At 47.9% G+C, this 22654-nt stretch overlaps 1 long non-coding RNA gene across 1 annotated transcript; it reads left to right on the top strand.

Annotated features, from left to right (window-relative positions):
- The first annotated feature begins 21454 nt into the window (after nt 1-21454).
- On the top strand, nt 21455-22222 carry LOC136546747 (uncharacterized). The gene is made up of 3 exons (XR_010781423.1): nt 21455-21491; nt 21580-21615; nt 21819-22222. It is a non-coding gene; the product is annotated as an uncharacterized lncRNA (long non-coding RNA).
- The last annotated feature ends 432 nt before the right edge of the window (nt 22223-22654 follow it).

Here is a 22654-nt window from a genome sequence, read left to right as displayed (position 1 = left end):
TCTTCTAGTGGGCCAGACCCCCTGGTCTGGGCTGGCCCAAGCCTAGCCATAAGGGTATAGGGGTTAAGACCCCCACAGCTAGTCCCTGAGCACCATGTATTATGCTACGACACGCAGTTTGATCTCCTTCGGCTAATGCGATCCGTCTTCATGTCATCGCCAACTGGTTGAAACATTGACCAAGCGAATGTGCTAGTATTCTGGTCAGCACAGAGAGCAGTAGACCACGATTATAGCCAAAGATTCCGGTTGTTCGAAGAATGCATGGTGCTCTAAAGAAAAAAGAAAAAAGATTTCTTTCCTGATCAAGTGTGCCCACTTGTATTTCTAAAAAGAAATGTAAGTAACCCTTGTACAGTAGTAGTTATGGCCAACAGTTAGATCATAGGGGTCGATATAATAAGCACATTCACCATAAGGTGAAGTGTGCTCACTTAGTCCCCGAGCCTGATAGTAGGTGACGTAGGCACATGGTGCTAGGGTCTAAAAAGAATTCCTAATTAAGTTGAGAATCCAATCATCGTACAAGTGATACAAGATGCACCGGCAGGTGCATCATACCGATATAGTCCCCGAGCTTGCTGGAAGGTGAGGTATAAGTCTTGTAGCAAGGTCTAAGTGAGAAAAAATAAATGCCTCTCAACTGTATGCGAGTACTAATCACATGTAGCCGAGGAGAGCAGTCTTCGAGCAATGGTCGGAGAGTGGTTGTGGCAGTCCCTGAGCAAAGCATGGGTAAACAACGAATCCCCAGGAATAACCATAGTTAGTTTAGTCCCTGAGCACGAGGGCGATTGAGACAGTCCTGAGCACGAGAGTGGACGGAACAGTCCCCGAGCACAATGGTGGTCTGGACAGTCCCCGAGCACGATGGTGGTCTGGACAGTCCCCGAGCACGATGGTGGTCTGGATAATCCCCAAGCACAAAAAGTGTGGCAAAAAACCATATGCCACTTGTACTATTATTTCATGTATTTATTTATTTATTTGCTCTGACAAGTCCGATCTGACATGTCTGGTCAAAGAAGTAGACGGATATAGCACGTCATACTGCCTTTTTGTCTTGTCAAGCAAACAGTTGCGTGGCACCTGTCAGTAGGTGCATCAGCATGGGCCCTCCCACACTGGCAATGAAGAGGCGCATATATTGGCGTAGATCTCGAGGCTGTGAAAACAACCATCTACGGTGTGTGCGCACGTCTCCCAAGAATCCCGGGTAGACAAAATGGCATAACTCTTGGGTTAAATACAATATAGGATAGGTAAGTTACTTTTTACTGAACGCCATTGCCATTCACAACTGTAGCTTTCTTCTTCCTCTTGCCAACCCTAATACATCAGAAATCACCACCAATCAATCCACCGCCATTTCCCCGTTCACCAGCAAGGCCAGAGTTATGGCGAAAAGTGATGCGCAGAAGAAAGCATGGGTCATGGCGAAGGAATGGTGGAAATCGAAAAGCAATGAGCAGACCATTGAAGACCTCGTCACCATGGGGGTACTCCACAACAAGAAGCTCGTAGGATGGTGTGTGCCGGAGGGCGAGGGGTTCCCCGATCCACAACCAGGTGAGATCATGGTGTTCGAGGATTTTTAAACGGGGATTTGGGGTTTCGGTACATCCATTTCTTTAGGGGCTCTGTCTTTACTACGAGATTGGGATTTGCAATCTGCATCCCAACTCGATCCTCCTTGTCGCCACTTTTATACATCTCTGCGAAGCATATGGTGGCTTCTAGCCCCATTTTGATTTTTTCTGACATCTTTTCCGTCTGTGTAAGAAAGGAACAGTGGTTCAAAGATAGCCGGGGGTGTGTACCTCAACCTCCGTGACGGCATGAAAGCCTAGTACCTGCACTACCCATGGAACACGTCGCTCGACGACTGGTACAAGAAATGGTTCTACATCCACAAAGAGCCAAACACAATCACGCTGTGCGACATGGGCTACATTCCAGAGAAGAGGACAAGCTGGTCAGAGAAGTCCGAGCACCTAGAACAGATTCCAGAAATATTTGGAATGATACCGTGGAAAAAACTAGATGGTCCGAGCGTGGTCGGGAGCTTCATTAGCCGATGGATCCAGCCCTCCGAGAGGAGGGTACATCCTGGCTATGAGTATCAAGGGAGCACGGACCCGATGAGGATGAGGCAGGGGGTGCTTGACAAAATCGAAGTCAAAGCCAGAATTAGCGAGCTATTTAACTTAGCTGATCCAAATTATGCCAGATTGAGCGACATCGAGCACGCTTTCAAGCTTGCCCGACCTCCCCCAAAGGTAACTCATCTTGCCTTGTACCCGTAGTCTTATATTATGGTAGGATAAGTGAAAACTTACTATGTTCACTCCCTTTTGTTACCCAGGTTAATGGTTGGGATAGAGCGACAGTGTTTGTGTCGCCACCCCCTAGAGTAGAGTGGCCACAAGGAGTTGATCCCACCACCTAGACCAGCATCGAGATCGAGGACAAGGGCATCGACTGGGTGGTGCTCGGAGCAGGAGAGGAGGCAGTGGCCAAAGCCACTGGTAAATGGCCGGTTGCCCCCAAACAGTCAAAGAAGAGATCAGTAACCACCCTGCTCACTAGGGGGCGCTAAATATCAATGAGCCCGAGGGGAACCCAGAGGAGAACCCAGCTGGCAAGCGTCAGTAGGCGATTTTTGCCTGGCTAGATGATGGTGTGGAGGAGGGAGAAGATGTAGATGCCTTTCAACTTGTCCCTCAGAAAAGGAGGAAGCAACTAGAGTCGATGGAGCAAGGAACGCGATCGGCGATGGAAGCGACAATGCGACTGAGCACACCACCGACCACTACAGCGCGAAGGACAAGCAGCGGAGAAGTCGAGAGGACCAAGGTCCAGCGATAGTGCTAGATGTAGAGGGAGACCAGGAGTCATCTGCACAGCACGTGGAGCAAGTACAGCCGAAGAGACACCTTCTCCACATCATTTCGCGCTTCCAAAATGTAAGTATTTGTAATCTTAATATAAATTACCGATTTGCATTTAATATGATTGCCTTATGAACTTATCTCGGATGTACTAGCTTGGCATCCAATGAAAGTCCGGACTAGCTAGCCGGAAGTGGCGTGGTGCCGCCAATAAGTGTAGAGCAGACTGCCCAGCAGCCGACCACCGAGGAACCCATAGTAGAAGATCCATCGGGGCCTCAACAAGCAAGCGGTTAGACAATAGTCCCCGAGCAGGTGGTCGAGGGACCAGCCGAGCCAGGCAAGAGTGCTCCGAGCACTAAACCTGCTGAGGGCAACACCTCAGCATCTAGGGTAACAGAGCAGACTGAGGTGCAGCGGCCGGAGGTGAGAGCATAGACCACATCTATCGACGCTGTAGCTCATGGGAAGGCTGTGGTGATCACAGATGCTGCTGACGCCGGGCCAGCACTAGAACCCAAAGAAGAGCCCAAAGAGGACGAGGTGGAGGAGGTCCTAGGCCATCCACAAGACAAGCGACAACATGTGTATGTGTTGCGTTAGCGGAACGACCAATGGGTTGTCCATGAGGAAATCCCAAAGGTCGAAGAAACCAAGAAAGTTGAACAGGCGGCAAAACAGCTTGTGACGGAGGTGCAGGTAAGCTTTGCTTCACCCTCTGATCTTGCTATCTAGTCATAGCTATCTTACTTAGCTATCTGCACATAGGACTTAATGAAGACCTCAAGGTATCGCAAGAAATGCTTTGACCAGATCGAGGGGATCACTGCAAGCAACAAGGAGCTGACAGCAGAGGTGGAACGCTTGTGCCAACAACTTGAAGCTACCAATCATGAAAAGATAGTGCAAGAGTCCTAGAACCAGAACCTGGTCGTCCAGCTCAGTAATAAAGAGCGAGAAAGAACAAGTAAGTAGCCATTTTATCATACTGACTACTAACAAGTGCTGTTGCGTTGTTGGTAGTAACAGCTGTAGTGCAGGCTTAGAAGCTGAAGTGATCCGTCTTCGAGAGGAGAACAGTCGTGTGGTCGGGGAGTGTGATCGCCTAAACGAGAACAACAGAAAACTGGCGCAAGACTAGTCACAGCTTTGGGACCACACGACCAAGATGACAGAGGAGCTGAAAGGAAAGTTGTCCAACCACCTTTGCTCATTTTTGTTGCCTACCGTAGTTTGGCATAGTATGGCGTCTTAATAGTATGTGCGGTTTGCAGTTATAAAAATCAATGCAAAGAAGCATCTAGAGGCCGTGATGAAAGACCGTGATGGCTAGAAGGCGCAATGCCAAGAGATCACCAAGGACCGTGACACCTGGAGAAGCCGGTGCTAGGAGGTGGCAAAGGGCATTTTACTAGTCCTTAACCTCATCAATCCAGCGCTAGCAGAAGATGTGCCAAGGACGCCGTAGCTGGGATTAATCGAGAGATGCCAAAGGGCATGGGGATGGTTCTAGGAGTTCATGAAGGAGGCGGGAGAGTATGCAGGCGCACATGTGCTAAGCATGGAATGTGCTCACTACCCCTTGATCGATCTCAAGTGCCTGGAGGCTGGATACCCGAAAGAGGTAGATCTAGACAACGCTGAGGAGCTATGGATGACCCAGCTGGACTTGTCGGTGAAGATAATTGGCGATATTAACCTGTGTGGAGGTGCAACACCACCCATACAAGGAACACTGTCAACAAGTTAGCTAGGAGTGCCGTCATTTTCAAGCCAACTGGCGAAGCCTGCGGTCTCGACCAGCCAGGCATCGGTGGGGCCATCTTCTTCAACTCAATCAGTGCTAGAGTCCTAGAGACCCTTGCACGATGTTAGCCCCAGCGAGCAGCAGGTGCTGCATGCCCCGACCAGCCAATAGTATAGGCTATAGTTATAGAAGAAGATGTAGTTGTGTTATTGTAAACTTGGACCTTTTTAGGCAAGCTTGTAATAACATAACTGTATATCAACATAAGCTTGTTTGTTTTGTAGAAAATGTGTTTAAGCTCAGATATTATGTTGATGTAACTAAGTTAGAATGTGTTGTCGTTCTGTTTAGTTGTACTAGTTTAGTCAACACGTCATCCTGAAAGGTTTGTATGGCCCTGGTTTGTCTTGTGGTCAGAGTGTAAGGTGCATAGCTTGTGCACAAGTAGAAACACACAAGTCAAACCAGAGAGCACCTACCAATCACCCATAGCGTAGAGAGTGGATCCCATGCACGCGTTGGGAGGAACCAGAGACAGGGCCTGCTCCGAAAACCTGAGAAGGAATGGTGGTCGGTTTTAACTGGTTGAGTTAGAATAACAATAGACTTTGATGTGACACATTAAAGTGGTCGGAGAAATCATAATAGCTTTATTGAAATAAATCGAAAGTACAAGAGGGGTACATATCTTAGTAGTTAAGCATAGAAACGCCTAAGCTTGTTGATGTGCCAGGAATTGGGTACGTCTGTTCCGTCTAGTTGAGCTAACCTGTAAGATGTAGGGCGTGTAACCTCCTTGATCATGAAGGGCCCTTCCCATGGGGTTGCGAGTTTGTGGACACCAGCCTGATTCATCTTCCACTTCAGGACCAGGTCCCTAACCACAAAGAACCGCTCCTTGATGTTCTTGTTGTAGTACCTGCGCAACACAGCAAGGTATTTGGCTGTACGTACGCAAGAATCGAGCCACTTCTCTTCTGTACTATTCACTTCTAGCTCTCGTACTTCATTGGCCTTGTCTTCGTCGAAGTTCTCTACCCATGCTGATCTGAAGGCTATATCTACTAAGAGCACTGCCTCGACGCCATAAACCATAAAGTATGGTGATACGCCGGTGTTGCGACTGGGCTGGGTTCTGAGACCCTAGACCATGGCTGGTAATTCTTTGAGCCATCTTCCAAGAGCTTTGTCATTCTCCCTATACATCCTCTTCTTAAATGCGTCCAAGATCATACCATTTGCCCGCTCGACCTATCCATTAGCCCTAGGGTGTGCCACCGAGACGTATTTTACTACTATGCTCCTTTCATCACAAAAGTCCCAAAAAAACATTCCTGGTGAACTGAGTACCCAGATCAGTGATGATGCTATTGGGTATGCCGAAACGGTGGATGACCTAGTCAAGGAACGCGACAGCCTTTTCTGAAGATGCCTTGACCAGGGGCATGTACTCTATCCACTTGGAGAATTTGTCGATCAGCATAAAGACGCATGCCAATTTTCTAGGAGCCGATTTGAATGGCTCGATCATATCCAGTCCCCAGCACGCGAAGGGCCAAGAGGCTGGTATAGTCTAAATCTCATGTGCAGGTACATGGATTCTCTTGGCGAAAAACTAACAACCTTCACAATGGTGGACTAGCTTCTCTACATCGGCTATGGCTGACGGCCAATAGAACCCTGCTCGAAAAGCCTTGCCAACCAGCGTTCTCAAGGCCACGTGGTTGCCATAGGAGCCAGAGTGGATTTTGTCTAGGAGATGTTCACCATCCTCCTAGGTTATACACTTCATCAAGATTTCCTCCTTCGTGTTCTTTCACCATAATTTGCCATTGACGAGCAGATACTGCTTACTACGACGTATCAGGCGTTCGTTTTCTGTTCGATCGGTGTAACCACTGCCATCTGTTAGGTATTTGATGAAAGGTACTCTCCAATTGGGCTCCTTAGTGGTTGTAGGTGGTTTGGTGGTGTTTGACGCCAGAACCGTAGCCACCAATAGCTGGTCTGGAGGCTTGTCGACCGCGGGATCCTCTTCTTTGATGGAGGGCATGAGCAGGTCTTGAACAAATACGCCATGTGGTACTTTGGCTTGGGATGATCCTAACTTTGACAGCGCATCTGCTGCTTGGTTTTTGTCCCAAACCACATGTGTGTATTCGATGTCATAGAACTTGCCTTCCAGCTTTCTAATTGCTTTGCAGTATGCATCCATCTTTTCACTGGTCATATCCCAGTCCTTGTTGAGTTAGTTGATGACCAGAGCCGAATCTCCATAGATATAGAGACATTTGACACCGAGCTCGACCGCAATGCGTAGACCGTGTAGGCATGCTTCGTACTCGGCGGCATTATTAGACGCTGGGAAATAAATCCTGAGGACATATTGGAGCTGCTCCTTGGATGGTGATACGAAAAGGACTCCTGCTCCTGCGCCATCGATGTTGAGAGAGCCATCAAAGTACATCTTCCAATACTCGGTGGGCCCCTAAGAGGCAGGTGTGCTTAAGTCTGTCCACTCAACGATGAAATCGACAAGTGCCTGAGACTTGATTGTAGTATGGCTTGCAAATTCCAAGGAGAAAGGGCATAGCTCCATTGCCCATTTGACGATGCGCCCATTTGCATCCCTGTTGCGAATGATGTCTCCCAGAGGGTACTCAGTCATGACCACCACACGATATCCATCGAAGTAGTATTTCAACTTTTGGGATGTGATTAGTATGGCGTAGATCAGTTTCTAAATCTGTGGGTACCTGGCCTTGGATTCATTGAACACCTCACTAATGAAATAAATTGGTCGTTGTACCTTGTAGACGTGGTCGAGCTCGTCGTGCTTGACCACCATGGTAGTGGAGACCAGTCAATTAGTTGCCACGATGTAAAGCAGGAGGGTTTTGTCTTCTCTAGGAGCAGTGAGGACCAAAGGTGATGTAAGGAATTGTTTCAGCTATGTAAAGGCAGCGTCTGCTTCCTTCGACCACTCAAACTTCTCGGATGCTTTGAGTAGCTTGAAAAATGGTAGTCCTTTTTCGCCTAATCTTGATATGAAATGACTAAGGGCAGCCATGCATCTGGTAAGCTTCTGAACATCCTTCACCTTTTTGGGCGGCTTCATATCTAAGATAGCTTTTACCTTCTCTAGGTTAGGGTGTATGCCGTCATGACTGACGATGTTGCCGAGCAATATACCAGATGGAACACTAAAGATGCACTTCTTTGGGTTTAATTTCCATTGGAATGTGTTAAGAGCTACAAAGGTACGTTCTAGGTTGTCAACAAGGGTGTATGCTTCCTTGGTTTTAACAACTACATCATCAACATAAGCCTCAACGAGGTCATCTTTTATCTCGTCTTTAAGGCAGGCTTATATGGCGCATTGGTAGGTAGCCCCGACGTTCTTGAGCCCGAACAACATGGTTGTGTAATAGTAGGTGCCGAAGGGCGTGATGAAGGATGTCTTGATCTGGTTGTCCTTTTTGAGAGCGATCTAGTGATAACCAGAGTAGCAATCTAGAAAGGAAAGCAACTCACAACCAGAAGTTGAATCTATGACCTCGTCTATGCGAGGTAAGCCAAAGGGGTCTTTAGGGTAGTATTTGTTGAGATCAGTGTAGTCAACGCACATTCTCCATTCATTATTCTTTTTGCGTACAAGAACTGGGTTGGCTAACCACTCTAGATGATATACTTCTTTGATAAATCCAGCTGCTAAAAGCCATGTAACTTCTACCCTAATAGCCTCCTTTTTGTCATGAGCGAACCGTCGTAGCTTCTGCTTGATGGGTTTGGCCTTGCCATCGACATTTAAGGAGTGCTCGATCAAGTTCTGAGGTACACCGGGCATGTCAGTGGGTTTCCATGTGAACACACTCATGTTGCTTCTCAAGAACCTGACGAGCGCGTCTTCCTATTTAGGATCCAGGTTGGCCCCGATAAGGGCCGTTTTGCTGGGATCGCCATTGACCAGCTAGATCGCTTTGTGCTCTTTGGACTTAATGTTCTTGCGTGGGGCCTCGAGCTCTAGGATCTCTAGGTGATCGGCTAGGGTCTTCTTGGCATCGAGCGTGGTCTTGGCCATGCAAATAGAGAGGTCATAAGCCTCTGCTATTTTGAAGCTATCATCCTCGCAGGTGTAAGCTGCGTATACGTTGCCCCTGAGAGTTAGAACCCCCTTCTCGGTAGGCATCTTGAGCACCAGATACATGTAGTGAGGTATGGCCATGAACTTGGTGAGTGCTGGTCGGCCAAGGATAGCATGGTAGGAGCCTTTGAAGTCGGCGACCACGAAGTTGACGTAGTCGGTGCAGAAGTGGTCTAGGGTACCAAATTGCACATGTAGCGTGATCTGCCCGAGAGGTGTGGAGCTCTGTCCAAGGAGAATGCCCCAGAACTATGCCTCGTATGGCTTGAGATCAGCCTGGGTTATCTTCAGGGCTGGCAAACTATTCTTGAATAGTATATCAATGGAACTGCCACCGTCAATCAGCACTCTATCGAACTAGACCTTGCTGATACAAGGATCGAGAACCAGAGGAAAACGCCCTAGCTTAGGTATTACAGCCCATTGGTCCTTTCTACTAAAGGAGATCTCATGGTGAGACCAAGGAGGGAGCCATGGGTCGGCGATGAGGTTGTCGGTATTGTCCACGTTCAAGCAAGCGCGGGCGAGCAGCTTGCGTTCTCATTTGGTCTCAATGGACACTCTACCCCCAATGATGGTGTGGACACGGTCGGTTGGCTTAACATACTTGTGATGAGGATCTGCGTCTTCATCATCGTTGTCCTCGTTACGCTGCTCCCCTACGTCATTAGGCTTGTCGGATGTATCCGGAGCCTATTGGCACGTGTAGATAGATTTGAGAACATGGCAATTCTCCATGGTATGGTTTGACTTGGGATGGAGCTAGTAGGGTCCTTTCAATGCTTTGGCATAGTCTTCTTCATAGTTGCAACGTTCACCACCTTTTTTAATGGTGTTGACTTCGCCGTCATCTTCCCGAGCACGCTTGCCCCTGTAATCGTCACGGCGATTATGCCGCTGATTACGCTGGTCACGGTGGTCGCAGGAATCGTTGTGCTGGTTGCGGCGATCAAAATTATCGTTCTGACCACGGTTGTCGCGGTAGTCGTCGCGATGTGGGGGGTGGTCAGAGCGTGGAACCCTTGCTGCTTCTTTGATGATTATCTTTTTAGCATCGTCGGCATCCACATATTTTTTAGCAGTAGCTAGGAGCGCTGTGACCGATTCAGGTCTTTTGCGGAGGAGCTTGTCCCTTAGGGCATCGTGGAAGCAGAGACCAGTGATGAAAGCTTTGATTGCCTCATTGTCGGAGATTGACAGGACCTTGATGCGCATCTCCGAGAAGCGTTGGATGTACTCGCGCAGTGGCTCATCTTTGCGATCTTGAATCCGCTACAGATCATATTTGTTGCCGGGTTGTTCGCAAGTAGCAATGAAGTTGTCGATGAATGCTTGCTTGAGCTCTTGCCAAGAATCAAAGTAGTTCGCCGGCAAGCTGACTAGCCATTGGTGGCCTGCATGGCTGACGGTGACTGGGAAGTAATTAGACATGATATGCTCATCAGCCATGGCTGATCTGCATGCGGTTTCGTAGAGCATGACCCATAACTTGGGGTTCTCCTTGCCGTTGTACTTCTAGAGTTTTTTGAGCTTGAAGTTTTTGGGCCATATGACTTAGCGAAGGTGAGGGGTAAACTACTTCAAACCCAGAGGGTCGTGGGTGGTATCATATTCCATACGGCGATAGCTTTCATGGGATGCACGATCATTGGCTCTTTGGTTAATGCGATCGCGCTGATCGCGTTCTCTAAGGTAATGGTGGAGATCGTTATTGCCATCACGGCAATCCCGATTGCCCCCCTGGTTGACCCCATGACCGCGGTTATCAAGGCGATTATCGCGGTTGTCTCAGCGGTTGTCATCCCGGTAGTTACGACGGTAGTCATCCCGGTAGTCGCGGCGGTTGTCGTCCCGAGCACCATCATGACCACCGTTTCTACCTTGACGGTTGTCTGATGGGTCATTGTTGTGCGAGCCACATTGGTTGGGTGGCTGTGAGCGACTTGAGTACTAGTGGCTGTGGCTTGATTCGACTGAGACGGACAGAGCCCAGGCTTGGTTTGCAATCTCTGCGGTCTAGGCCATAGCAGCCATCAGGTAAGCTTGTATATCATCACGAACTGTCTGGATTTCTGGGGTATTGGGTAGTCATTGCATTGTTGCCATAGCAACAGCTACGTTAGCGCTTGGAGTCCTAAAGACCTGCTTGTCCCCAACCCTATCAAAGGCATTGTTAAGATCGTGTGGCTAGACCTTGATGTGTCGTGCCTCCTCTTCTGCCTCGGCTTTGGCTTGTTGGTGATTAAATCGGTCAATATTGCGTGCTTCGCGTGCTAGCCTTTCTTATTCTGTTTCACCAACTGCCGGTGGCTCATCATTACTAGCGACATTGATCAAGTTTCCTCGCCTTGGTGGGAAAGATGGGAATCATGGGAAACCCGAGGAGTGGTCTAGGATATCCAGATCATATTCAACTTCTTCATTGTCACAACGCTAGAGCTCAGTGTGGACGGAGCCAATAGATGTGATGCTAGATGGGGAGCTTGAACTGCCCTCTTGAACTGTGTGGACCGACCCTTCTTGATACTCCTTGATCCAAACCATGTTGATGAAGTCGAGTGGCTTTGGCCGAGGTCGATGTATAGAACATAGATCTGAGCAGCGTTGTATATTGTGCGTGTCGTTGGAAGCAGTGTTTCGCAAGCCGTACTCAGAGAGCCGGAGACCCATCGTGGGGGCTAATCGGCGATGAACGGAGCGCCCTTCAGGAGTAGACATGACCACGAGATCCATACTAAGCCATGCAGGACGACTAGCCCGAGCTAGTCAGGTAGATCTGTTGTGGGTAGTGGTTACCTACTCGGTAGGTTGATTTTGAATCAAAACTACCAGAGCTAGGGTTTCAGCAAGCTTGGTGCTAACCCGATCGATGGAGTCGAGCAGGTCGGTGTTGTCGATCTGCCTTCCTTTGTAGCGAGGAAGCGGATGATAGGTTGTTGGCATGGCTGAAGATGATGCTGGTGTGGCCGGAGCCAGATCCAACGTGGTCGGAGCCGTAGCTGATGCTAGTGAAGCAGTGGTCGACGCAGATTAGATCCATGCCTCCTCCATGGTCATAGCAATGAAGTTGTTAGAGCCAGTGGTCCAGGTGATCTGGCCAACGGTGAATGTGAGGCCGTTTGGCGTAGCCATGGAACCAGGGATGATGACCATCTTGTTCATCTGGAGAGCAGTATGCACACCCCCTACCTGGCGCGCCACTATCGATGAAATATGGTCGACAGTCTACCTAGGGGTATGCCCAAGGTAGTAGATTATCGGCAGATAGATGCGCAAGCTACAAACAAGATGGTGATGCAAGACAGACACGAGGTTTTATCTAGGTTCAGCCGCCGTGAAGGCGTAATACCTACGTCATGTGTAACACCCCGAAAAACATGACATGTCATCATATGCATTGCAAGGCATCTGGTCAAATTGCAAACTTTGATATGCATTCACTAAAACAAGTTTACATTTGTGTTATGAGTGTTGAATTGAATTGTTTGAATCATGTCAAAATGTGGTTTGGATTTGAATTTTCCAGAAAACCCTGATTTTCATTATTTAAACCCTGCCCTGAAAACTCATTTCAAAATCTAAGCATATTTTGGGGTTGAGCCCAAAAGCAAAAGTGTAGAGCTTGACAAGTTATACAAAGTTTGTTTTTGGAGTTTTTCAAGTTGTTTAGTAAAATTTAGAGTAATTCAAAAAGGCGTAATTCGTTAAATGTTCCCTATTTGAATTTAAAAGTTCATTTCAAAATGTAGACCGAATTAGGGGTTGGTTTTAAAAGCAAAGTTGTAGAACGTTGAATTTTAAACAACTTTTATTTTTGGAGATTTTTGAGTTGTTATGAAAATTTGAGAGTAATTTGTGAATTTTGGCGAATGGCAAACTTGTAAATACTGTGAACAGTGTTCACCGCCATAGCTACATGGCCGGCGACCTTCTTCGGTGTTCCAGGCACGTCGTGGCCATCCTTGGCGTCGCGCTGGTGCGGAAACGGCTCCATCGTGGCTTCCTTGAGCTTCTGAGCCGCGCTATAAGTACCGAATCGCCGTCGTCGTCGTTTTTCTTCTTCCGCTATTTTCCCGGCGCCATTGCCGCAGCTCCGTTGAGCCCTTGCCATCGAACCAGCGCCTGTGTCATCACAGCAAAGTGCTCAACAGCTTCGCCTCTTCCTTGCGTACCCATCCAACTGGTCATAGTCGTCTGACTTTGCCAAATTTCGCCGCGCATCGTCTTTCTTCCCCACGGACGGCAGCATCTCCGTCGAGCGTGCCTCGCCATGGCCAGCGTGTTACGGTGATCCTCTGCCACCGCTGAGTCTTGTTTTGGCTTCGCCATGATGCGGTGGTACTCCATGACCCATTGATTTCTTATTTTGACCACCACAGCTCCTAGAACATCGCCACTGACGACGATCTGCTCCGCCGTGCTTGCTCGAAACATCGACCCACCTCTCTGTTGCTCCTCCAGTCTTGTGCTCTACTCAGTCGTGTTCGGGGTGAGGTGCTGAACTCTTCTATGCTAAGTGTTTAACCTCTACCGTGCTTGCATTGCCGACGTAGCGCTGCCGTGCCGTTGTGTCCGCCATGGCCGGCGTAGTGCTCTGTCCAGTCCGTAGCTAGTCCAGCTTGTGCCCTAGAATGATGCGCCTAGTTGAGGGGAGTGTTTTGGTGCTTTGGCCGTCGCTGTTGGTCTCGCCGTCGTCGAGATATCGCCGGTCAGCGCCGTTGTTGCCGTGGTCAGCGCACGAGGTTAGGGATGACAGGTGGGGTCAGGTTGTCAGTGACTCAACGTTCAAATGAAATTTTTCTATTTTCAGATTTGAATGAATAGTGATGTAATTTGTTATTTTTGTGTAGATTTATTTAGAGCTCCAAAAATTATGAAATTTTTTGTGTGACTTCTCTGTGATGTATAGTATTTAAGAAAAATATGAAATAATGTTTTTCAGTACTTTTGAATGTGATAAAAATTGCTCAATTTATTAATAAATGGATTTCCATGATTTTTCTAGGCTTATTTGATTGTCTAAAAATTATGAAATTTGTTTTGCCACTTACTTATCATGTAATGAACATTTACTAAAATGTTGAGCTCAATTAGAATAAATTGATTTATTTCATAATTTTGAATTAAATAATTAATTCATAAAAGCAAATAGTAACCTTTAATGATTTAGGTTTTGTTTGAAATTTTGGATTGAGTGATGACCTTGGGTCATTAGTTGGTAATGATCCTTGGCAATTGATGTAAGTAATACGAAAAAGATTTGGTTAGTTTGACTTGCAACTGTACCGCGAAAGAAAATTGAATTCAAATTCTTAATTTTTGCATCCATCATCGAGCATCATGTTTCGTATTCCGCATCATGTTAAACATGGCATTGTTACTACATGCAGTGAACAAAGGTGAACACGTGGTAGTTAACCAAGTTGCTGAGGAGGTTAATCCGTCTATTGAGGTCGGATTGAATACTTGTGAAACATTGCAGGAACCGGACTTTTCCGTCAACGAAGGCAAGCCCCGGATGCATACAAACCTACCTTGTGTTTTACAAATTAATTTTGCTTTTGCTTTCTGTTACTGCATTAAGTGATTAGGAGTTAAGTAAGAACCTAATTGGTGCATTACCACCCTTGCTATTCCATATTTACCATATTAACAGTTTTAAATTCGTATATGCCTAGTTTTGCTTAGCTATGCGTAGAACAATGAAAGTCGGGTGATTACCTACCACCTGCAAGTTTTAAATGGAACCTTGGTTACTTTTGTTATCATGTGATATGGGGATGTGGAGTAATAAATCTAGACCGGACGGACTCGGTGTGTGTGAGCCACAAGACATGGAGGTCTTGTGAGCGGGCTCTTTCTGCCTGTGTCGATTAAGGTCCGTCCGTTGTTGAACTGTGTGTGGTGAGACTTTGTAGTACTAACCACATACTCTAGTAAGCCTTAACTTGGCGATTCTATTACGAGAATGGCTACTCATGCACTGGGAGTGGAGAGATGGCGGGAATAGCGTGTACCCACATGGCATTGGGCTGGATTGGTGGAGTACTGTATTCTCGGGTGGTGTGGACCCATTCTTGTTTTAGAGGATCCGAGAATTGGTTGGTATATGTAGGTCGGGGACCTGCATATGTCATGTGGTCTGGAATCCCCAGCTGGGTTTAATCGGTTCGAATCGCCGTTGCTCCTCGGTTATGGAGACTCACTTCTCTATTCATCATCATAGTACTAATAACTAGAACTCGAATAAGGCTTGTGAAGGTGTTGGATATGAAGTTTCATGATCTCAACACGGATCGTGTCAGCTTTGTATATGTTTTTATGAAGTTTTCTATATAAAGAATTTTGTTAAAGAGCTTTTACGCAAAAGAACTTTGATTATTGTTAAAGCCATACCTTGAATCCCTGAGCCGGCATTCCTAAGTTTATCAGTTAATATTTCGGTTAAGTCTTGTTGAGTACTTTTGTACTCAGGGTTCGTTGACCCTTGTTGTAGGTGAGCCTCATGAGCAAATCTGTTTTGGATTGTGCTGCATGACAGTTGTTCCTTGTGATGACGATGAGAAGTAAATGTGTGGCCCTTGGGCAGGGCAGTTTTATTGTGTGTTTTGTATTATATTATAATGCCACTCCACCACTACTATGGTTTGTAATAATTATCGAACTTAGTTTGTAAGGTTTGAAACAACTGGTTTGTAAACTAAGTTATCATAAGACTTCCGCCGTTTTTACTCTTGTATTGATATTTGAACAAATGTTGTAATACTGCAATGACTCTGTAATGTGATTCTGCTCGGAAATCATGGATGATTCGGGGTTCCCCGAGGACACCCGACAGACTTCTTAAGTTACCAGGAACATATGCATAGTTGTCAAAGGTCGTTGGACAGTGACAAGTGCATGTGGGTCCTATAATTTAGGAGGTTCTGCCACATCATGCGTCTGATTATATTGCTATATGTTAATGAGAGATGTTTTAGAGGGGTCCCCTGCCCGCCTTATATAGTCTGGGGAGCAGGGTTATAGATCTGGAAACTAATCCTAACTAGTTACAATTACCATAGGTGGCCGGATAAGGATTCCTATTCTAACCGACTAGGATCTTGCTTGATCTCCAAGTCTGCCTTGATTCCTTGCGTGGGACTCTGAGCAGATTGGCTGGGCCACGCGTCATCTTCTAGTGGGCCAGACCCCCTGGTCTAGGCTGGCCCAAGCCTAGCCATAAGGGTATAGGGGTTAATACCCCCACAGTGCGCGACAACAGGCCGGCCCAAACGGCCAAGCCCACAAACGCGATGCGTATTTTGCAAAAAGAGCCCCGCACTATTCCCTGTTCGCTCTGAGATCCATAATCACTATTCATTCGAGTCATGTATTTGCAAATAAAACCCTGTATAAAACCGTGTCTTGGAGTTATACCCTCTTCTACCTTCTAAAGTAGAGGAACAGAGCAGGTCCGGTCGGCAGTGACCGAGTACGGGCGGCTGCGGCGAACGTCGCCAAGACGAGGGGGAGCAGCGCTACGGCAAGGCACCAGCACGGCGCGGCCACAGCGGCGCTGCAGGGCGTGGGTCCTCGGCACCAGCGGTAGGGCATGCATCTAGCTGGGGCAATGCCGCAGAGGTGGAGATGGTGGAACGGTGTGCTCGCGAGCTGAAGAGGCAGCAGGGCACGGTGCCTGGCTACGGCGGTGGACTGAGGCAGAGGGAAAGGAGAGGGGACACTGGTGCAGGATGCGCGGGTGCTCGCAAAGGATGGCAGGCAATGGGGCGGGTTGTGAGGCAGAGCTAAGCATGGCCATGGTGGTTGCGGGCATGCAGGGGAGCAGGGGGGAGTCACAGCAGCCTCAGGCGTGTTGCGCGCGCAGAAGCAGCGAGCCGTGGGACAATGGCGGAGCAGAGCCGCGCGCAAATGCTGGACGGCCATGGTGGCTTGGAGGGGACCGGGGAGGCGAGGTGCAGGCGTCTAGGCTCGGCGGACCTAACATGCTCCTGGCTAAGCGGTACCATGGAGGCGGAGCTCACAGCGGTAGCAGCAGCAGCAGGGTGAGCCAGGTGGATGGCGTCGGGGTGGCCATGGGGCAAAGCAGCCTAGGTGCACACTGTAGGCACAGGGCAGCAGTCCTGAGCGACTGAGGGCGCTAGCGCGCGGTGGTCTGGCAGCAACGCTGTAGCGGCCACAGCGAGGTGATGTTGAGGGGCAACGCGGCTGCGGTGGTGGTGCACTATGGCTCGGACGCGGTGGAACTGCAGGGACGGAAGAGGAAGGGCGTGCGCAGCAGAGGCGGTGGTCGAGCAGAAGGAGAAGGAGAGGGGACGTGCGGTTGCTTGCGCGAGGCAGCCGAGCACGGAGGCTGCGCGAGGCAACGGCTGTTGTCTAGAGCATGCCGTGGAGCTCGCTTGAGCTTGCGCTGGGAGAGGCATGGCTGCAGTGGTGCGGCCATCGGGCAGAGGACGGCAGGCGCGGTTGAGGAGCTCCGCAGGGCTCGGTGCTCAAGAAGTACGCGGGCAGGTGCGGTAGGTGGATGGCAGCTCGACAATGCAATTGGAGACAGAGGGCAGACCGGGACAAGATGAGGCAGAGTCGTGGAAATACGTGAGTTGGAACTTTGCTCAGGCGATAGCAGCTCGGCATGGAAAATCAATCGGAGATAGACATGACCAGAGAAGACAGGAGCAGACAGGGGGCAGGCAGAGGCCAAGCCAAGGAGATACGAAAGACAGGCGCGTGAGGGAGAGCGAGGTCAACTTGTACCGAAGACAGATTTCCACCACCAAATGGGAAACTCTCATCACCGTTCATGCATATAAAGCTAGACCCGTGAGTCTATATACGTATATATATATCTCATTCTATTTATTACGGACTTTTATTCTATTATACGAACAGCGGGTGGTGCAACATTAAACCACTTGCTGCAACATAAGACTGAAACAACTGAAATATTATTTGGAAAACATACTGTTGCAACATATGAAACATTCAGATAAAAAAATAATTGCAACATACGTTTGGAAATAGATAAAACATTTTGAACAAACCCTTGCAACATGCCTCAGAAAACACTTGCAACATATGCAACATGTACAACATCCCTTGATCTACGTTTGCAACATCAAGATGAAAACAATTGCAACATACATCTGAAACACTTGAAACATACATATGTAACATAGGAGAGGGAAAGGTCATGCTAGTCGGTTTCGGCCGTCGGGGTCGGGGTCGGGGTCAGCGGCGAGCACCACCAGCACCACCCGCGCTCGTGTGTGCCCTTGGCTCGGCCGCAGAAGACCTGAGGCGCAATGGCACATGCGCCCCATAGGCCATGGTGAGGTCAGCGGCGTGCGCGGCGATGAAGGGAGACGAACAGCGGCGTGTGCAACCTATTTGGACTAGCAAGATATTGATTGTGTCAAGCACAACCTTTTGCACTTTTCAAATCCCCGGCCGCTTTGTTGACACTAAACTGAACACGAGTATAACTTGTTCTTGTAATATCCCTATGTGATGACTCATTATCTTGATGATCTTGATTACTACACCCTACATGTTTCTGATATATAGTTTTATCTACTCGGTGTTTTGCATTGCTCTTTCTAATACTGAATCCAACCTTACCAGCATAGGTATTGTACATCTCATAAGCTTTATCCTCTTAATTGAAAGTCATTTTTCAACCTCAGGAACAATCAAATTTTGCCCAACTTTATGAACCACCTGTTATACATTGAGATGGAAATTAAAATTATTTCACAACGGATCTGTTAGACTACTATTAGCAAGATCCCTGATTGTCGCTCCTTGATTAGTGCCACAGCCGTGCATGTGCTTGCGACTAGGTCCGATAGACTAGTATTAGCAAGATCCTGATTATCGCTGCTTGACTTGTGCCACAGCCATGCATGTGCATCCTACTATTTTAGGTGAGTTCACATATCCTAGCAACCTCCTCCTTGTTTCTTTTTTTTATCATACCTCCTCCTTGTTTTGATTGGATACTGTTTCCATAAGCCACAATGAAAGCCCTTTGTCGTCTGATCGACGACGTGATTTGGGTCACGACACAAGGGTGAAAGCCCTTTGCCTCAATCATTATTCCAATTTCCGCGCTGCCGCGGTGCTCTCGACCGCGGCTAGCCGGCAGCCATCCTCCATCTCCACCTCACCTGAGCACCGCCGACCACCTTCCTCCCTCTCCACCATAGTTCACCCATCGCATGGCTTCAGTTCGTCGTGCTTGCCCAACCACTTCCATCCCTCTCCGACGGCACCTCAGGCAAGGAGGGGCGACTAATCAGCCTCCGCCACTCTTCCTCTACACAGAGCTCGGTCAGCATCCTCCCTCGGCGATGTCGCCCCGCTCTGCTGGCGCTAGTGGTGCCGTCGCGCGCCTTAGATCGGTCCCCACCGAGCCAACGAAGTGTGGCCCATGCTGGTGATGCTTGCACGCTGCCGCTCGGCACCGACTCCCACTCCGAGGCTGGAATCAACTGGCCCTGGCGTCTCCCTCCCCCTATGTTGAAAATATATGTTTTAATTGTTTCATATGTAATCAAAGGTATGTTGCAAGTGTTTCATATGGATGTTGCAAAAGTAGATCGGGATGTTGCATATATTGCAAGTGTTTCAGAGGCATGTTGCAAGTGCTTCAGATGATGTTGCAAGCGTTTGTTCAAAATGTTTCATCTGTTTCAGACATCTATTGGAAGTGTTTTTTATCTAGATGTTGCACATGTTTCACACATATGTTGCAAGAGTATGTTTGAAGTGTTTCAACTGTCTCTGTCATATGTTGTGTTTTCATGTTGCAAGTTGCAAGTGTTTTATCTGGATGTTGCATATATTCTATACACATGTTGCAAGTGTATGTTCCAGATGTTTCATTTGCTTTAGACGTATGTTGCATTCAAGTGTTTCATATTGCAAGTGTTTTGTGTTTTAAAGGTATGTTCAGAGAGTCATGGAGGCATGGCCTGGGCGCCGGGGGAAGGGGTGCAACGAGCAGGTTGCCGGCGCATGGGGCACACGGCGTGCCTAGGGTCCTATGGATGGGGCGTGCTTGTCCCCATCTCAGCTCCTGGGTCACCGTGTGTAGAGAGAGGAGGGGTTAGGTGGGAGGAGCGGCGGGCGCAGGGTGGGCAGGCGGACAAGGGCGGGGAATGCGTGTAGGACGGGATGAGACTGATGGGGACGGACACGCGCGTGCAGCAACGAACAGCTCAACGGCAGGAGCGGGTGGGCGGGCTGGCGACCTAGGAAGTCGGGGTCACGCGATGGAGTTTTTTCTGATGGGCCGTTCTGCTACGACATTTCGGTGGAAGTGTGCCCAGGTTACTGTCCGACTTAATCATATCCCATCGGACATCCGGACGCTAGCAATTCCTAAAGAAAAAGAGAGAGGTGCGACACTTGGTGTTTGTCTAGCCACCAGCCGGCATATATGATGAAAATTTGATGGTAATAATAAGTAAGTTTTTCGTTTGGCAATATAGGAGTAGATGCGTCCCTGATCCTAGCAGGAGGGGTCATGAAGATGCTTTGAATAAAACCATCTTGTTCAGGACTCCCACAATTTAATCTTCAAGAATGTACCACCTCAGACACGCTGAATGCTCAGAATCACGCGGAACCAGAAATTTACCTAAACAAGCCCGCCCTGCTCCTCGGCCGGTAGCCCTATCCACGTCGACCGAAATAGCCTTGACCGTCCGATCTTCCATCGTGTGGTCCGGATTACTTGTAGCCGCTTCGTTTAGAATCTGCTTCTTCCAGCTCCTTATCGCTCTCAGTGGATTCTACTGGCTTCTGCTGCTTCTCGTCTGAATCCGATAGAGCAAATATATACTCCGGCTTCTGCTTCTCCTTTAGCAAACTTCTCTCCCCCTCGTCTCTCTCTCCTCTTCGCTCGCTCGCTCCCTCCCCTCCCGACGCGACCGAGCGGCGGTGGCAAGCCTCCTCCTCCTCCACGCCCCTCCCTCCTCACGCCGCAAGGGTGGGGCGATGGCGGCCCCCGCCGGGTGCTGCGCCGGTGCAGCGATGCGACATCGTCTCTCCTGTGCGTCTTCTCCTGTGCTGCATGAAACCCTAGGTAGGTCGGTGTGCCCCCCCCCAAGGTGGGGGTGCGGCTGATGGAGGTATGCCGGTACAATTCATGTTTCCTTTGTGCTGCTCCACGTTAATACTGCTGCGTACAGCCTTGGAGCTTTAGGTCAATCATCCCCGATGTTAATTGGGTTTACTTATTATTTTTTAGACTCATGGAAACCATATGCTATATGGCCCTCCGTATCTTAGTTCTGGTTCCACCGTCTTCCTATTGCAAGAATTTGTTTTCACCATGCGAAAGCCATTATGAGGTTCATTTGTTGCCTCATCCTAAATAAGCTTTCATGTCTTACAATGTTGGACCACAGATCTTACTATTTGTGTTCGCACAGAGACGCTTCTTGGAAAGCCTCTCCCCGTGCTTTGCTTCTTTGCCATAACATTTGTGCAGGCGAGTCCCTGTTCCCCCTGTGGCGTTGTTCGCATAATCGCGTGCAACCGGCATTATTTTTGCAGTGAGGTTATTCTTGTGGTGACCTGCAGGTACCTATTTCCCTGTGGTCTGAGGGTTCTTTCAGTTTTAAGCAAGATATTTAACTAAAAAAGTCATTGCAAGCAACTCACTGCCTAAAGGCCAAGCTTTTCTAAAATCATTGCTCTTCGGGTAGTACTTGGTGATGCATCCGATTTTCTTCTTTGATATAATTTTCCTTGCATACGTTACCTAATCTAAAATATTTGGTTCATTGTAGGCTATAAAGCTTCCAGTCACCTGACTTGCTCCAAAGGTGCGACTCACTAACGAATATTTGTATGTTTTCATGCTTGTATATAGGTACACTGCCCCAGGGAAACTGCATTGCTTTACTCATGTGAATCTATATTTTAGATCACTCTATGCCTTCCAAACCGTGTTAGAAATTATTCAGTGCTGTCAAAATTTATGACATGCCTCTCTTTTTCTGAGTTGATCTATCCAATGTGCCTGCAGGAACTGGAGATGAACATTTGAGCACAGCACTGAACCTCCTCTTTCCACGAATGACACATTAAAGGTTGTGGGGTTAGTAAGATTCTCATTCTCATATATTTGCAGTAACTGAATTCGATAACTAAATTTATTTTTGTATCACATCTCAAAGTATCTACAGTTTTGACTTACTGAATTGCTTTTTAGAGCCTTGATTTCCCATCTATCGGCTTGAAGTTCTCATACTGTAAACATGCTACGCATGCTTGTGGCTTGCCCTACTGAATATCTTAGTTAAATAAATAACTAAATCATTGATCTTTTTTTTCTCTCGAATACGCATGAGAGTTGCGTATCGTTGTATTATAGAGAGGAAATAAAGGCCCGAATAGATTACCAACTCACGCCGGTACCATACATGAGAAGGTTGGGACACTTACAACATTATCACCTATGAGACATCTGAAAATCATTGATCTTGGTTCTTTTAAAATTCCAATTTAGATTGCACTCCTTATTGTCGAATTCCTTTGATTACGTGTTTGTTGAGGGAGACACTAAAATTGCTCCTTGTGTAATACATGCCTGTTCCTTTTGGGTCTATTCTCATAATCATATTATTATTCTGGTTGTAATGTCCTTATGCTGAACATACAGTGGGGGATTCTCTGCAAAGGTCTGAGGCCATTGGTCTTTGCTACATACATTTGCACAGGCATCAGAAAAAGAAAGACATGCTCTTTCAGTAGCAGGTGAACCGTTGCTTTCTAGCTTCCAGCATGGTCAGTAGTAGTAGTCCAGTAGTAAACTTGCAATGGCTGCTCGCTCACTCGCTTTCAAGTTTCAAAAGAAGACAA

Source organism: Miscanthus floridulus, chromosome 3 (genome assembly GCF_019320115.1).
Source record: "Miscanthus floridulus cultivar M001 chromosome 3, ASM1932011v1, whole genome shotgun sequence".
NCBI lineage: Eukaryota > Viridiplantae > Streptophyta > Magnoliopsida > Poales > Poaceae > Miscanthus > Miscanthus floridulus.
This window is presented reverse-complemented; position numbering and strand designations above follow the sequence as displayed.